This window comes from Melozone crissalis, unplaced genomic scaffold (genome assembly GCF_028551555.1).
Source record: "Melozone crissalis strain CALT ecotype California unplaced genomic scaffold, PUWL_Pcris_2 ptg000016l_1, whole genome shotgun sequence".
Classification (NCBI taxonomy): Eukaryota; Metazoa; Chordata; class Aves; order Passeriformes; family Passerellidae; genus Melozone; species Melozone crissalis.
The window spans coordinates 38618127-38635519 of record NW_026535794.1 but is presented as its reverse complement, the minus strand read 5'-3'; positions in this window follow the sequence as shown (position 1 = coordinate 38635519).

Genomic DNA, 17393 nt, shown 5'->3' with positions numbered 1-17393 from the left:
ATGATAAAGCAACGGCAGCAGAACCAATTTGAAACCATTATTTACCCTTATTGTGGTTTTAGAGGAATGTGTGACTGCTTGTGAGTTGCAGATAAGATTAAAGTTACTAAGAATAGAAATCTCTGTGAGCTTTTATTCATCTTCCTGAGAATCAAAGGAACTGATCAACTTGTTTATAGTTTATGCAGTTTCAGATTTGAGAAAATTTGTGGATAATTGAACAATTATCTGAAAAAGGCATGGAGTTCAATGAGCTTAAAGCTTTTGGGAGATTGCATTCTTTTTGAATAAACAAAGAGTGAAAGGTTTTATTTTTTTTTTGGACAATATTTTCTAAGGTGTTGCTGTTTAGGGGGAGGAGGTGAGTTTAGTTCTCTTCCCTGCTGCCTGCTACCCACTCTTAGACTTTTACAAAGTCTGTGTGCCAAATGCGGAACCAATGGGCCAAAGGACAAACTTTGGAAATGGGCTGTCCAGGCAATGCTGGGAAAGAGGCTGGAGGCAGATAACTCTATGTAGCTGCCCCCTGAAATATGGTTCTTTTGCTTCTAGGTTCCATGCAGGTATTTCAGGGAAGGTCACAATTTTTCTGCCACCTTTACTTCCTTTCATGTGGCTTGGTTGACACTAAAACAGTTCAGATGTGCATCCTCTGCTTGCTGATTTTCTCATGATAGTGCAGAGGAAACACTCCCAACAATTAATTAACAAGCAAATAAAACCATTCAGAAGCTAAACTTTCCATTAAGAAAAAACAACTTCTTCAAAACACGGTCTCAGCTTTTCCCATAATCAACCAAAATATTTACTGAGTGTACGAAATAAAGAACTTAATTTATGACGTGAGTAGTGACTGTGTATACAAAACCCAAGTGAACTGAGAAGTGAGCAGTTTCACCAGTGCTTGTTAGAGTGTCAATGGAAAAACAAGTGTGTGAGCTAATTAAGTCATGTGTTAGCAAATGGCATTGCTGTGTAGGCACAGGAATAGGAGAGAACACTGGCCTTCAGCACAGAATGAAACCTGACGGAACAATATTCTGCAGAGTGCAAAACAACGTGAAATGTTAAATGGTTGGGAAAAATAAACTTCCTTTGTATCTTTCTTGTACTGATGTACAAGAATCATTTTTCTTTTAAACAAATGCTATCTTTAATTTCCAGATACTCCTTAAAAAAGGCAGATAGATTCTCCCTTGGCTTCAGTTAAATATAAAAACCTCTTTATCAATTTTTCAAGGAATAAGTCTGCACTATGTCTTGTTATTTCTAGCCTGACAAAGCAGAAGTTGTATATTTTCAACATAATAAGATCCATTTTGCTAGGAAGGGAACTACTTTAATCAAGAGGCTATTTGCATCCATGTATGATTTTGTCCAAAGCTGAGTGTTTAAAACAGCTGATCTATATCTGAACTTCGAACAGGATTTTTGGTGAACATGCAAATTAACTACATTGTGTTACAAAAGTACCCGTTCGTGACTAATAGAAATTACCAGGGTAATGCTGCCTTTGTTCTCCTTTCATTATCCTCTTGTCCCGTAGTGTAATATTGTATCTTTGGTAGTGTTTAATTTTATGTAAGAGGAATAATGAGAGGAAGAACGCAGTGAAGAATAAAGGCATTCTTTGTTACGCACGGGCAGGATTGATGCTGCTGCTTGCCGCATGGAGGAGCTCGGGTATCACGTTAGGAATTACCATGAGCCTGGCGAGCCCGGCAAAGCCGCTCTGGAAAAGCAATTCCTGGGATTATCTTGGCCTCATGTCTGCCCCTGGGTGTGTGGATAAGGTTGCTGCAACCCTGTGGCAGTAATGCATAAGAGCATAATTTGTTCTGTAGTAGTCCTAATACTCTTTCCAACTCGTACCACGAGGATCTCAAACCTACTTGAACTGATGCAAACCTTGGCTATGGCTTTTCTGTGGTTTATAGATATGTTTCCACAACTCCTCCTCCTGCTACAACATAGGATAACTAAGAGGAGAGGAAAAAAATGAGATAAAAGTCCTTCCTACCTTACTGTACCATACCAAACTGTAAATTTAAATAATGTAGATTCAGCTCCACAATCTGGCTGTACCAACATAAAGGGCCATTGACCTGTAGCTATTTTTGTCTCTTTCTGACCTACAAAGAGACTTTTTTTTTCTTGAGTACACTTTCAGTAGAGAAGTTTATGTGAAAATTCCCTAGATAGGTTCAGGAAAATCTGTCTGTGCTAGGTAGCCTGTGCCAGCATCAGTCCTCTGGCAGGTGGATCAGTGCAGATCAGGAGAGTTCTTTGTCTTAGTGGATGGACCTGGGAGTGGGGCTTTGGGCTGTGCATGTTCAGTGTGACCTGTTGGACCATCTTCATATGCACTGGCTGGGTAGGGTGTCTCTGGTTTTGCTCTCCATGGTCATGCTCTTTTATGTAGGCTGGATAGTGCATGTAAACTAAAAACATCAGCTCTGATGAACTAGGAGAATGAGGAAAATTAGATGTACACCAGCAAGAGGGAGTGGAAGAGAGGCTAGAGGCCTCCCATGCCATTAATTTCTTAAGGTCAGGTTTTCACAACCTGTTGGCTCATTAAGCATGTTGACCCTCATTTTAAAGCACCAGTTTCAGGTGCTCTGTGAGACTCTGCCTGAGGTGTGTGAGGAGGTGCCTGTGGGAGGTGCTCACCTGGCAGCTCTTGGGGGGACACAGCTGGCCACAGTGAGGTGCTGAGTCAGAGGCAGGGATGGGAAATGGAAAAGCAGTCCAAGGACCTTATCTTCCAAAACTACGGTCTTGTGCTGATTATTTCTGGTTAAAAACAGGATTTCACTCCTTTCACAGTAATAAAACACAACTCATGGCTTTTTTTTTCAGATTAATTCCTTTTGTTGTCAGGCTTTACTGATAAATTATTGTCAGAGTATTACTCCTCCTCTCCTTCCCAGGAAGTACAATAATTTTTTCTCACAGTCTACCTGTGCTGTTGATGGGGTCAGGAGTGAAACTGGCACAGCTGTAGCACCTGTCCTGTGTTGTAGGCACACAAAAACTTCTGGGGAAAGGAGGAACCACCTCAGGGTCTGTGGTGCTGTGAACTTCTGCATTTTCCTTTTTATTGCTCCCATTGGTGGTCTCGGTTGCAGCACTGTGTGCTGAAATAGCAGAAGCCTGAAGGACTTTGGGGTTCTCCAGCCTCTATTGCTTCCTGCAGCCAGCTCCTGAGGGAAACACCAGCCTGGTGTGTCTTGCAGGAGGAAAACGTAAAGTAGCCATTGCTGCTGCTTACCAACTCATTTTAAGTTACTCGGCACTTTTTTGCTGCATGATACGCTAAAACTACAAATGTCAGTCTTCCAAAGTAGATGATTAATGTGTATTCTTCCTGGGTCAGATCTATGAAAAAAAAATCTAAGTTTTAGCTTTTTAGATAGCCCTGAAAGACTTTGTGTTATTGTAAATCTTTGTTGGAAAGGTTAAATAACATTGTTTGCAACCAGCCTTAATTACACAAACAGTTTTGTTTTTACATTTGCCTCTGAAGCTTGTTAAATTTCTCAACTTGTTTGACAGGGATGTCTCACCTTATTTCCTGAGATTTGAGGCACAGGAAAAAAGGGCTCATGACATTACTGTCTGAAGCAATTCAGAAATGTGATACACTTCATGGCTGCAAGGGTAACTGCTGCAGATTCAGCTGGAAGAGTGGCAGTAGGAAACACTTCTAGAAAGCCAAGATTCCTTTGTGATCTAATAGATCTTTCTGGCCATATGAGTAAGTAAAATTCGTTAATAATAAGTTAATTATGATTCAAATTTGGATTGGATCTAGGCTTTAAATGTGAATCCTGCAAAATCTATGTTTGTACTCTTGCCTTCTTTTTTCTGGCCTGCTGCAATATTAGCAAATACATTGAGTAAGTAAATTGGGTTAAAGGGGTGGTAAATGCAGTAACACAGCACAGAACTGGCTCTAAATTAGCAGTTACAGGTGATAAATTATCCATTTCTGATTTGATGAGGGTAGAACATAAAAGTGTGCAGTACCAGCAACTGTACACTGCTGTACACTTTAAAAAAAATGGTGTGCCATTAACTTTGTTGCTGCATTCCAGGGAAATAATAAAAAACTATGGAAAATGTACACCTTCTTTGAATTAAAATACATACTCTTTGTATTAAGTTGCAGCAATACACAAAGTAATACATACTGTCCAAGACATGCAAGGTAGTCCTAATTCCATAGATTTGGGGTGTTAGGGAGCTTATCTGAGGTTTGAGGTTTCCCTTCCAGAAACTGGAAGAGATCAAAGTGTGCAGCTGAGTAAATAGAGGGCTCCACTTCACTTGGTAGGAATTTGCATTGGTGGAATTGCATGGTGAACAGGAGAGAGGAGATTTTGGCTAGGAAAGTGCCTTTTGCTTCTGTTTCTTTGAAGTTTAATCTAAATAAAAGAAAGAAAGCTTTCCCAATATAGGTCTCCCATATAAATATAAGAACTTCATAAACCCCTTCTCTCCTTGGTTCAATCATTTAAGCAGCCCATAATGATGTTGAGGTTAAAGAAGGTCTTCAGTTCCATTCTGAAGTCTTCAGCTGTGATAATTCTTGAGGGATCTTTCAGTGAGCAGAGTTGTGCTGACCCTCTTGAACAAGTAATTAATGAACCAGCTTTGTGATAAATAGTAGTGTGCTAATGACCTGCAGAGGGGGTTTATAGAGAAAGGCAGTGGTCTCTTGGGGTCAGTATAGCTGGTATTGCATTTTTAGGAGGAATAAAGGTGTTAATACTGCAGTTGCCAGACACAATCCATCTGAAGAAGTTAAATCTCTACTGAAATCCCCTCTACACGGTCAATAACTTCTTTACACTTAACTTATGCCTCCTTTCTGAGTGCTGCATAGAGCTGCAGCTGTGTGCAACAGCCACTGAGCTCATGACTGTTAAAAGCCACCCTTCTGCTTCTGGAAGGATTTGCAAAGCCTTTCTTTTTTTTTTTTTTTTTTTTTTTTTTTTTTTTTTAGCTTAAGTTATAAAGCCTTTTTGTGCTCCTCAGAGGGGAGCATGAATTCAAGGCTTTCAGTTCCTACTGTGCGAAATCTGGAGTTTTCCCTCAGGCCTCCATTCTCTGGGAGCCAAGTGGTGCTGCAGAAGGGCTGTAGTGTGGCCAGAGAGCCTGGCATTCCTGCCTCTGCACTGTGCCTGCTGCAGATCTTGAACTCCAGCTGTTTCAGTCACTTTGAGAGGATTTCAGGGAAAATTCCTTCCTGCAGGTGCTGTGTGACCACGATCCTACTTTCTAGTTTCCCACTGATCTTGGAAATACAGCAGAAAATAAAGAGGATCATATCTCTTTTTTTTTCTCTTGAAGTTGCCTTTTTATTTTTTTTCATTTTCTGTTTTACCCCACTTTGTCATATTCTAAAAATTAAGTGTTAACATATTTGCAGTCTTGAAAACCTGAATGATTGTAAATTTATACAATCACTCTTCAAGGGCAAAACTGATTCCCCCCCCAATTTCCTATTCAGCCTTTCTGTTATTCTTCAGAATGTTGGCTGTAGGAACTGTGAATGGAACTGTAGGAACTAGGAATGAAAAAAATATAAGTAAGCGTCATCAAGACTTGCCCCCTTTCTCATTTTGTCTAGTGACATATTTGTTTGGTGAAAACCCTGTTCTCCATCCCCAGCTTAGGACATCCCCCAGCAAAGCAAAACATTTGCAAAATATTGCTATTCCAGCTATTTCAAAGGCAAAGAAAATTAAAAATACCTACACCCTGCACAGAAAAAAGAAGTACCAGGAACTGGAGACTCTGAAGGCAGTACTTTCTGCTTCTGTGGCGTGGCAGTGCTCTGAGTAGAAACAGCTGCAATACTGAAATGGCTGTGAACTTGATGGCATCTTTTGGTGAAAATAATTTTTGTCTCTGTGGTTAAATTCTCCTCTTTTCCCTATAATTCATGTCTACATTTGATAGGGAGAAAGATAATACTGGGGGACTTTGAAGAGAACTACGAGAAAATTTATTCTCGTAACTCCAGGAAACAGCAGGAGTTTCCATTCTATTCCATTTAGAAGGTGAGAGAGGGAATGACCAAAACATTTTAAAATTTAAGTGTCTAAATATGGATCCTAAGTAACTTATCTGACTCTCTTCAGAAGTGGTTTCTAGATTCTATGGGCAGAAACATTTAAGACCTTGCCAAATACACTTTATTTTTTTTCTCTGATGCCCTAATCCACAAATTCATGTGCCTGAGGACAGAGGGGGAAAATCTAGAAATTTAGAAGTGTTTTAAATGTCCATTCCCTGACATGCATAAAGTGTACAGTAGAAGAATGAGGAGGATATAGCTTCTGTATCTGTAAAGCACCAGAAATGAATTTGATGAGCTACTCCAATATCTCCTAGGCTAGATGAGATAATACATAATTAGAATATTTATGATCACTGGTGACAAGTAGGAATGATAATATTCACTAGCTGCAGTATTCAACTTCCCTGCAGGCTGAAATGTGCATTAAAGTGGATGTAGTATGTGGAGTGCTAATACAATAGATGTGGATCATTGTGGGGAAAAAAGGCTTTAAAATAACTTCCCAGTCTGCAATTTTTCTCTTTGTCTGGGAACAAGATCTTGCTTTGCTCCCAGAAGTAAATCCTGTTTTAATGAAATGCCTTAGGAAAGCTACCTTTCAAGGTAGTGTTCTCTGTCTCCTTCAAGTGTTTATACATACTTAGAAGACATTCTGAAAAGTAATGCAGAGGAATTTTTAAACATTAACAAGACTCACTTTCTTTACTAATTGCTAGTGGCTTTGTGTTAAACTTGTACTTTTCCACTTCAAATGCATGCAGCCTTTCTTTGAGCTCAGGGAAGGTATTTGCACTTTTCTAGCATGTGGTTGAGTTCCAGCTGCCCCTTTGAAGTGCTTTTTGAGGCTGTAATCCTCTGAGCAGTCTGGCACAGAGCTCAGCTGGAACTGACACCAGGACGATTTGCAAGGTGGAAGCCACTGAAGCACTTTGCTTCAGTCTAGCAGAGAAATGGGAAAAGTCCCACAGATCCAATCGAGAGCTCACAAAATGGGAAAGTTGTCAGTCTCCCTATCTATCTCCTTCCAGCCATTATCAAGAACCTGCTTTGTGAGTTTTTTTCAGCTATTTTTTTTTTCAAAACCTAGTCTCATGTCTTTTCTGGAAAAAGAGTTTTCAAGAAAAACATTGTGTAGGCTGAGGGACATTCCAAAATTAGGAGGTAACAATGCTGTACTATAGCCATTATGACTCTGCTCTTCAAATATTTTCTGCCAGCCCTTGTTCAGTGAGCTTTAGTCTTTTGTGTGATTCCAGTTTCCAGAAATCCAGCTTTGTAGTCCTTAGATGTTCTGTCAAAATCTCCCACACTCCTGTCTTTTCCACTTGCTGCCTCTGAGGGTTTAGTCTTGCAAGAATGTGCTGGATATAATTAGAGTCAGGAGAAACTCTTGTGTGCATCAATTGTTGCTCACACCAACTCCTTATCATACCCCAAGCACTTCACAGGCACAGAAGGTAGAGAAGCCATTCCAGGTGTCTCTCCACACTCTTAACAGTCAGCGGTTATTTTTCATTCCTGAAATTACACACATACTTTACAGCATGGGGATTGAAACGCTCATCATTTTGCAGAGTCACAATCCTGAATAATATATGTGGTTTGAGGTTTGCTGTGCCTACCGAGAAAACACTTTGTATGCTGATTATACGAAACAGGAAGCAAGCCAGGCATGTTCACAGTGGAGTAAGGGGCTGCAGACAGGTCTACGGTTGTAAGATGTGCCTCAGATCCCAGTTCCTGCCCTCAACAAATTACCCCCTACACTGAAAAGCAGAATTCTGGGGATAGCCTGACTCTTGGGACAGGAGGCTTTAGCTGATGCTATAAGCAGCTGTTTTTTTCTGTGGAGGAAACAGGTGTGACAAACTCAATGCTTAGTAAATATGACAGATGAACAGACTCACAGAGCAACAATATGTTGTGATGTTTGATTGCTCACTGTTTGGCAGAGCTGTTCCAGGGAACCAGATGATTGCATGTGAGCTTCACCTCACTGGCTCAAAATGACTGCAAATGCTCTTCTTTAATACATGGAATACTTTTGTTATATGCTGCTCCTTCAGATTTCCAATAGAAAATAATTTTTAGTGTTTCTGTGTCTACAACTTTTATAACAAGTGGTCCATAAATCCCCTCTCTAATATTGTGTAGCTCTGTAGTACTGGTGGTTTATCACAGGGATAATTTTATAACTTGTGTCACACGGGGACTCAGGTTGTAAACTGTATGCTTGTTCTAAATCTTCAGCAGTTTGTTGTGATCCAGCTCACTGCTGCACTTCTAATCCCCTCCTGAATATGCTTTAGAGTAAGTTATACAGTGGAATTTTTGTATTTACCTTTATTGAGGTAAAATTTATCCACTGAACACATGTATAGGGAAATATTACATTGTGCTTTTGTGATTTTGCTCCTGATAAGAATTTTATTCTTAATCAATGTTTCTGCTTATAGGCACAACTAATTTTAATTAAAACACTGAGGTTTGCCCGTCAAGAATTTGTATGTATTTACCCTGCAAGGTCAAGAACTTTTTAGCATTGTTGGTTTTTTTGGTGGGTTTTTTTTTGGTTCGTTTTTTTGTTGTTGTTGTTGTTGTTTTACAGCTACACTGTGAGCTGATATAAGAAAAATTGCCTTCTGAAGAAAGCAAGCTTATCATTACGCAGTTTCATGGATAAGAAATACTTAAATTTTTCTATGATCTTTTCATAATGCTAGCTAGCTAAGATACAGGATATGTGTTTATGGCTAGTCCAGTGGATGTGGAGTCCTTTGGCTGTCTCTCTTCACACCACCCAAGCATAATGCAGCTCCTTGTTTGCATCCCATTACATGACTTTAGTACAAAGTGCCAATCTTTAAGTACAGATTTGCATCCTTTCTGATAACAGAAAGAGAAGATAACTTTCCTTCCAAAGCATTTTGTATCTCTACACCAGTCAATTGCAAAGCTTCTCAAGGGACATTTCTTTTGTAGTCTTAATGCACTCCTTGTACATCCCAGACTTGATACATAATCTTTTGAACTGCACAAAGAGCTCTGCTCAGTGATACTAAGTCTTCCACAAAGATGAGTCATATTTATTGCATTGAGCATATTTAAACTACTTATTCTATATATCTGTCTAAACTGATGTAGGTAAAATAGGCAGTTACTACAGACCGCCTGTAAATCTGGCATTCTTTCAAGGCCTGGAGCAATCAGCTATTGCTGGTGCAGAGTCATGGAATAAATTTTAAAGTAATCAGTTTATGCCAAGTCTTTCTTAATGTACTTGCAGGTCTAGTGGCAACAGGAAAGAAAAAGATAGTGATAGCTCATCTGGGAATGATTCTATTGTGTTGCACAATCTGCAGCTATACAGCAAAATGTACTTTGAGCAGGAGAGGTCTCTAGAGGTTTGCTGTGTTTTTTTAAATGTTGAAAGGCACAACTTTCTTGTCACTGACAAGGCTTTACATCAGAGAGTTGATTCAAAAAAGTGTGGCATTTATCTTAATTTTGCTCTTTTCAACTTCAGTGACACCATTTTGCCACTGAGTGGGAGTAAGATTAGAATAGTGCTGAACATCTTTGACAGGTATTTTCAAGTTGGCAATTTTCTGGAATTGCAAAGAACTTTACCTGCTTGGTGCATAGAAAACACATTTCAGACTAAGTCTATGGTGTTTAATGCAGCCATAGAAAATTCCAGAAAATCTGGAACAAAGACTTTACACATGTTTCTCTTCTCCAGGTGTAGCAAAAAAATTAATATTTTTTTATATATGTGTTTGAGCTCTTTAGATAAACACATACAGAGGTAGAACTTAGCTGATGCTATGGTGTGTTGAAATTTTTGGATTATTTTTTGTTGTTTTTTTTTCTCTGATGAAATTGTGCATAGACATTTATCCCTGGCTGGGGACCATTGATCTAAAATTGTTGCTTCTTCTAAATATAAAAAACTAAACCTATTCATTTAAAGACAGGATCACTAGGCAGACTTTTAAAAATATTCTTTTAGTAAAGCTGCCTACATCCCAACCTCTGATATAGAGGCAAGATTGTCTTTTGACACTGGAGTGCTTAGTGTGCTGTCATAGGTCACAGTATATTTATTGGTTTTTGTTTTCTCTTTCTCTGCTGCTGCCATTTCTCTCCTTCCTTTCTGCTCCTTAATTGCGATCTACATGCTATTCAGCAGGAATTGCTCTAGATTAACATTTTTGTCAGTCTGAAAGTCTCCTGAGGTCTGGTACTCTGTCCTTCTCTGGGTCTGACAGTCACTTCTGGTGCCTCCTGTTAACGTTGCACAGGGCCCAGGGCTTCTTGCCAAGGCTATCTCTAAAGTTATTTGGCAAATTTTAAGAGAAACTGATGAAGCTTGAATGATTTTCTGTTATTTGACTTGGATGGGATCAGTTGCTGAGATCAGGTATGGCCCTTTCCCAGAGGTTTCAAGCCTCTAGGATTTCAGGGTTGAGCAGCAAGGGGAGCAGCAAGCCCTGAGCCCTGAGTGATGCTCTTGTTTGGGCTGTGCTGACCAACTCTTATGTTCCTGCAGCTTTGCAGAAAGGGAAAAGGAGAAAATATTCTCTGAGCATAACCCCCTTCCCTACACCACCTGAAAATAGAACTGGGGGCAGTAGTGGGGGTTTCCTTCTATCCTCTGTGGAGGAAGGTTTTTAAAATAGGATTTCAAAGATACAATATTGGAAGTTTGGGGACTGCTGATTGCTACCTCTAAGAAGAGACCTGTAAAGCAAGTGAGTTAACTGGGGCAGACACTTTGCCACTAGGAAATTAATCTCACTTTAATAGGGCTCTGTGCCCACAAAACAGGATTTTGCTCTTTTCTGTAAAAGTTTTTATGTGACTGTGGGCTTATGAAAGTCCTAATACCAGACATGTTGAAAATGCAACAGTTTTGGGAGTTAGGTTCTTTAGGCAATACCTCCAACTCCATCTAAATTTGTAACAGTGTCTTTATCTTTGTGTTTACTAGCAGATCATAAAAAAATCATCAAATAAATAAAATCCCCACCCCATAACAAACAAAAAATCCAAACCAGACAAATTCAGAGATGGATTTAGGAAAAAAAATTATGTGAGAGACAGGAGGGAATTCGAAATGCAAAGAAGAACTGTTTAAACAATCCTGAAATGATAAAATTTTCTGTCAGAGTAACAGATGTTATAGCGTACTACCCCTCCCCCACTTTTTAATGGAATGTGAAAGTGTGGGACTCTCTCATTTGAAGGAGCTAGACACAGGAGTATAGATCTTTGTTTCAGGGAATTTGAGAATGTGTCAGACATCTCTGAGTATAAGAGGTCTTTGAAGTACACTACTAAGCTTTGTACTTGAAAGAATTAAAGGATGCTGTATAGCTTTGTGTGAAAGAGAACTTCAAAGCATACTAAGAAGTAGTGAAAGATCTGCAGTTACTAAATTTACAGTAAAGAACCGTAGTAAGTCTTCCTTTTTATGTATAATAGCAACATGATATTTATGGAGAAGGCACAAAAGATGGTGACTGAAAGGATCAGTCAATGGGACGGACAGAATTTTGAATAACTTAGTGTTTGAAATCCATCAAATGGTGATGAAACAGCCATGACTGCTCAAGGTGCTGAGTTAAGTGTGTTACTATGGTCTTCCACATTCAATGGTTTCTGCTTTTTAAAATTTCTGTATATTTAGTTGAGCCTTGATTTTCCACCATGACAGCTGTGTTTTCATGTTTAGCCATTAGAAGTCTGCTAGACTGTTGGGCACTGATCATACTACTGAGCTCCAGCCTACACTAAGGTTTTTGGTGTTAAGGATATTTTTGTTATATTTCAAGAAAATTTCTCAAAAGATTGGGTGAGAGAGAGAAATCCAAAAGATTATATGTTGTAGGAAGAAGCTGAGAAGTGTGAAAGAACACAGAACCTTGGGGTACAAGTTAAAGCCCTTAACTCCTCTAAGTTTGGCACAGATCATCAGTCACATGCTTGGTGCCAGTAGCATGCAACAGTTGAAGTTTTTTAGCTTTTTCTCGTTTTTTTCCTCTGTTTAGGACTTTTATAAGGATGAATATAATGATGTTGTTTGAAGGAAACTAAGAGTTATCTTCAGTTTGGAGGATCACAAATCCCTGGAGACAGGAACAGGTGGGATGATGACCTGTGACTTACTTTGGCTGAATTTGGATTCTGAAAGCTGTGTCTGACAGGTAGACTAGCACAAAAATAATATGTGAATTAATAGTGTAATGTATGCTCCGTGCTAATTGCTTTTTTATGCATTTTGGTAAATTTAAGGGAAGTGATGCCTTCCAGATGGACCTTGACAGGCTTGAGAAGTGAGTCAATGTGAACATCATGAAGTTCAACAAAGCCAGGTCCTCCATATGGGCAGGGGCAATCTCCAATATCAGCAGAGTAGAGAGGGGTGAATGGACTGGGAGCAGCTGTGAGGAGGACTTGGGAATATTTGTGCATTCACAAACAGACATTGGAAATGAGGTGGCAGTGTGTGTTTGCAGCCCAGGATGCCAGCTGTGTCACAGGCTGCCTCAAAAGCAGCGTGATCAGCAATGTGAAGGAGGTGAGATGATTCTCCCCCTCTGCTCTGCTCTCATCAGGCCCCACCTGGAGCACTGCATCAGCTCTGGGGCCCCCAACATAAGAAGGATGTGGGCCACAAAAATTATCAAAGAGCTGGAGCACCTCTCCTATGCAGACTGAGTTTGGGCTCTTCAGCCTGGAGAGGAGAAGGCTCCAGGGAGATTTTGTTGTGGCCTTTCAATACTTAAAGAGCCACAACAGATAGGCCAAAGAGATTGAGAGGGACACTGAAAAATGTTACTCAGAGAAGCTGTGAATGCCTGGAAGTGCTCCAATTGGATGGGGCTTTGGCCAATGCAGTTTATGGAAGGTATTTCTGCCCATGGCAGGGGGTTTGGGCAAGACAATCTCTGAAGGTCCCTTTCAACCCAAAGTATTCTATGGCTCTGTATTCCTCTTCATTAGGTGTATCTCTGTTTTCGTTAGAAGTAGGATAATCCATGCTGCACAAAAGAATCCTTTGTTTCCGTGTAAGTAGCGACAAATGCACATTTATTTCATTCCCTGTATCCATGGCTTTTAAGTTTATCCTAAGAAAGATGATGCTTGAAAGTATTTGGAAAAAAAGTGAATGTAGCAGGAGAAGTTGGCTGTTGCAAGGACTGGATTGGGGAATGGGGCAGGCAGGGCCAACACAGCTGCCACTGGTAGGAGACACTGACCATGATAAGGATCAGGAGCAAAGGAAAGCCATGACTTGTGGGGGCTGACAGCTGACCCAGGGAGAAAAATTTGTTGCACGAACTTACTATGCATTAACTTTGCCATCTAAAGAAGCCTTAAATGACTGAAGGAAAACCGTGTACCCAGAGAAACTGTTTAGTGCACCATTCTTCCAGATTATAAATTGGAAGAGCTAGTTTTATAATCTAGATTTTTGAAAAACTGAAAGAAATTCAATCACCCCCCATTTTTGCTACTTCTCCAAATGGCAGCAGTATGTCATCAACTAAATCAATGTAAATGAGTGCTGACTCCAGTTTTTTTCTCACTTAGCTATGAAAAGTATTGAATGTTTCTTCAGTGATGTTTTATTCAAAATTTATTCAAAACCAGCTGGAAAGAAGAGGGAGAAGCTGTGGCTCCAGAGATTCACTGTCAGCTGTGCCATACATCTCCAGAGACTGTTATATTTTGCTTGGTTCTATACATAACTTCTGAGGGCTGCCTACACGCTCATTATTCTACTGCCTTGATCCTTTTGTGTTTTTATGAGATGAATGAATGGCTGAGGTCAGTCTTGGACTCAGTGGTTTGTCAGGTGGCACTGCTAAATCTTGGCAGAAGGTGACATTTCCTTTTTTGAAGATGAGATAATCCGGCAGTGCCGATGTCTCTTTAGATATAGAAAGAAAGATGAGGAGTCTGTAAGATCTTACATTGTCTCCTCTTCTTATATTTTGAAATAAATACCACACCAAAACCATTAAGTGAGGCACAGCTGTAATTCTAATACACTTTTACAGAGCAAGTACTTTCAAAAGTATCCATTGGAGGACAGTAGAACACTATGAATCAAGGAAGTATGGTGTTTCTACTTAAAAAAAGAAAGCCACATTTCTCTTTGAAAAAGAAAAATTAAAGTAGAACATTTTTTGTTTACATAACATGGTCTGAAAATCCATTATTACTTGACAGTTTTTCTCTGTCTCTCACACCTTCTATAGCTCCATTACTGCTTTGTTTTTGTTTTTGAAAGTAGAGGCATGTACTCACTCCCTGGATGCTTGTATAATCACTTGTTCCAATTTGAAATAATTCTCAGATGGGCTTGTGTTTTTCTGTTCATTTTTTAAAAATTATTTTTATTTTTAGTTTTTCAGCTTTTAGTCATTTGCAAGTCTTACATTAGCTTTTTAACCTCATTTATATTTAAAATTATTACTATCCTTCCATCTTTTTGCTTACGTCTCACTGAAAAGGTGCTGAAAAAAGTAGCCAATCATTAGTAACGGAACTGAGATATAATTTAGAAAACTTAGTGCTGGACTGAAGAACACTTTTGACTCAACATGGCTCTCTGGGAATGGAAAAAAAAGACTTCAGGTTTTGATTCAGTCTAACACAAATAAACTCTCATCTACCCTCTCATTGTCAGTATTCTCCTCCTTTCTGCTCACATCCATTGCACTCAAGATTGCAGCGGCTAAAATTATTTTTGTCCTCTGTCGTTCAGAGGTTAGAAGATAACTGCGTTGTATTAAAGATTTTCTTTTCTTTCTTTTTTCCCTTCTCCTTACTTCTAAGGTCTCGCACAGCCTTGAACTTTTCTATAAATTGTATCCACACCTGTGATAGTGAACTCAAATTTCTTCCCAACTTCTGTGCCAGACCATTCTCTCCTTTTAAAGCACTATTTCCTTTCCACTTGAAACACGCTGGTAGTAGGATGTGAAGGATTGCCTTGAGATTTTCTCTTGGAATTGGTGTTTAAAAACAAAGCCCTTACTTATGTCTTGCTTAATATCTGACCTCCATGTGAGGAGATTTGGAAGACTAATATGTGAATAAGAGTTCAGTGGGGGTAGTGGAAGAGGGAGGAAGAGAGACAGGAGTTGTGGAGGGCACAGCATCTGCTTTCTGGTTCTGTCACTCTGGTAACCTTGTGGTCCCTTTGCTGTCACATTTTTATGTTTCCTGTTTGTAGTATGTGTAAAGTACATTGTGCTGTTGCTTTTACATTAATTTCACAAAACTCTGCATAAAGTATTTATTCAGAGGCTGATAATGTAATAGTAATTTCCAAAGAGAAAAATAGTACATTAAATACTTTTTGCAAATAATTTGGCTGAATTTGGCTTTTCACTCCTTATTTTTACATAGGGTCAAGCTCCAGAGCAGTAAGTATCTTTACACTTTGGTGACCTTTATACAACTCCAGCTTTAGTTCTCAGTTAAGTTCAAAGGAAAAACTAATGCTTTGCAAAGTTCAGAAATCAGTGTATGTACACACATAGAGAAACCATGATCACACATGACATTTCCATTTTATTGCACCCAAATTTAACTGTGGATAAGGAGCTTGTGTTAATATTTTGTGTTTCCCTTCCCCTGTTACATTGCATGTGGTGTTGTTTCTCTACGTTTGTGTGCAAAACTTGTTCATTGTATTTAAAATTATAAAACAATGGTGAAAAATAAGTACTTATGTGGGGGGATTTTCTAAGAAGGTGACTTCACAGTGATATCTGATTAATTTATTCCTATCCCCTACTGTTACTTTTCTCAAATGATTTCCAGATGCCTAATCTAGGTATCAAAACATGTAATAATAAGTGGGATGAGATAATAAGTCAAAGTCTGCTATTATTTAGTGAGAGGGACTATCTCTACCTTATTCTAGACAGTGTGGTGCCACACCACCCTCTGCAATCTTACATGGACAGCCTGCTAGGAAAGCTATTTGTCACAAGTCGTTTGCATAATGTTTATTGAGCAGAGGAGGAGGGTGAATGGATTGCCTTTGTGCTACTGAACCCCTCTGTGTGTAAGCAGAGCAGGGAAATCCCTGAGACCTTGACCCACAGTTCTGCCCATAATGGGCCAGGCTGCTCCCCTGCTACTTGCATCACGGGTTGCCTTTCTTGTGTGCTTGCCTTGCTGGTTTCCCTGCCCTCTGCAGTGCTTAACATTCTTCAGGTGTATCAGCACAGCCCAATGCTTCCAGTTAAGCAGTTCACATTTAAGAAGAATTATGAATTGTGTAATACCAAATTGAAGCCCAAAAATTCTAAATTAATCATGTCTGAAGTGATTAAAATTCCCTAAAAGTCTCCTATAATGTGACATTTGAGATTTGAAAATTTAGCATGGTTCCAAGTTTATATGACTGTTTTCTCTGAGGATTTACTTAAGCTCTACCTTTGATGATTATAATTATTATCCAAATTGCACAATGTGATAAAATTGTTGCAGCTTTCAGAGGCCTTTAACCTCTATTATGGCACCTCCAGTTCTTGCTTAACAGCAATTCATCAGGTACAAATCTTAGGTGTGTGTTGAAGCTCACAGATGGAATTGAATTTTATCTTTACATTGATGATAAATTGCTAATGAATCCAATATAAGCAGCTGAAGAAAAGTGGTGACTGTCCCTGGCTTGCCACTTCTAGCCATGGGCATTTAGATTCAATATGACCAAGGACTTGTGTTAAAATTAAAGGCTATTTGATTGTAATAAATGTCAGGAACATTTCTCTGCATCTGTGGTCAATGTTGTGATTGGTTTGAGCCTATTCTAATCTACCATGCTCAAATTTCTCTTTCTTATGCATCAGGGGTTCCTGATGTGGATGTTTTTTTATACCAGGTATCATTAGATTAATATGAAGAGCCATACTGTCATTTGCAAAAGATCAGGTGGGTACCCACAGCTAAATTGAATTAATCTCCAGGACAGTATTGTGAGACTTAGATGGGAGGAATCTACTTACATAAGATAGGAAGTTTATTTCACTGGAACTTTTTACAGATTGCAGTGGCCAAAACTTACAAAGATCCTTGGAAAGGTGGAGTGCTCTTTTCTCCTTGCTGTTCTTTTCCCATCCCTAAATTAATGAGTGGTGTGTTTTATATAACAATCTCTTGTTTCAAAGTACAACCACATAGCCTAGGATGAGGGACTTAGAATTATTCAGAGGATTAAAAAAGTCCTGATTTTCATCAAATCAGTGGAAGATTGGAAAAATTTTAAAATTTT